We start from the raw sequence: 1261 nt of genomic DNA on the forward strand, positions 1-1261 counted from the left end.
TTTTTCCAAATGAATTATACCAATTTATGCATCAGCAGCATGTATAGTTTCCAATTTCAACTACATCAGGCTCAGGGTTTTTTGTTTGTTTGTTTTTCTTTTATCAGTAGTTTTTGATATATGACAATATGGCATCTGGGGAAAAACCCATAGGACCACAGGGTTTTCATCAGCACAAAATAAAAATAGTCTAATTTGAGGATTAGGAATTTCTAGGAGTCTTGCTTTTCTGTGTTGGATAGATTTTTCTTTTTTAAAATTTCATTGTACTACTTGGCAAGTGCATTCCTGAAAGCTTTGTTGGAAGCTAGGTTGGAAAACCCTGCTGCCATTAAACTCAGAGTAGCAAAATGTGAAGAGAGGACTTATAGGATCTTTGAGGGCAGTTTATCCAATAGCACAAAAAAAAGGGCCTTAACCATTTGGGTTTTAACTTAATTTCAGATGATAAAATTAGTGCAAAGAACACAGAAACTTGGGTTTATTTCCTAATTCTATTTTTACTAGCTGAATGATACTGAACAAATAGCATATTCTCTTAGAGTGATAGTTTTCTTGTTTGTATAATGAAAATGACAGATTCATTCATTCACTTTAGAAATATTTACAGAGTACGTGCTATGACCTATATATTCGTGCCAGGCAGTGAGGGGCAGATATAAAGGTGAACAAGGAAAAGTCCTGCCCTATGACTGTGTCTAAAACAGACAGTAGACAACTAAACAAAGAAATAATATATCACATTCAACACAATCTGTCATAGACGAGGTGCTCTCTCATTACCTAGTGTTTTCCTCTCTCTCATTTTCTCCCTAAAACAAGTACATTTTAATGATAGTTTCTTCTGTACTACCCATACAAACAGTCACTGAAATTCTTAATCCCAATATGTCATGGAATGACTTTTTCTGTCATTCCTTGGCAAGGTTACAAAAACCTGGTAAACTTCCCTTCTCTCAGATCCCCGAGTTTGGAATATTAAAAGGAGGTGGTTGGTGAGCAAGCTGATCTTATATGTAAGGTTTCCTGTCCTTCCAAACTTGATAGTTCAGGTTTTTCCATGACTTAAAGCAGAGGTTACAACCTGATTGCTGGTATATTTTCTTCGATTTATGATGGTTTCTTGTTTTTTGATTTAAGTTGTTGCCAGTGTTTTAAAATTTAAATGAAAATCTGAATTTCTGATGTTTTGAAAAACTAAGGTTTGGCAACACTGACCCACATTCTTTTAGGTCGAGCACTTCACTATTTATATGCCTGG

The 1261-nt window shown here is 34.9% G+C and overlaps 1 protein-coding gene across 4 annotated transcripts in view; it reads left to right on the top strand.

Moving 5' to 3' along the window:
- TRIM66 (tripartite motif containing 66) overlaps positions 1 to 1261 on the top strand; it is a 65910-nt gene that overhangs the window by 14818 nt on the left and 49831 nt on the right. The gene's annotated exons all lie outside the window — the stretch shown is intronic.

This window comes from Hipposideros armiger, unplaced genomic scaffold (genome assembly GCF_001890085.2).
Source record: "Hipposideros armiger isolate ML-2016 unplaced genomic scaffold, ASM189008v1 scaffold_834, whole genome shotgun sequence".
In the NCBI taxonomy this organism is placed as follows: Eukaryota; Metazoa; Chordata; class Mammalia; order Chiroptera; family Hipposideridae; genus Hipposideros; species Hipposideros armiger.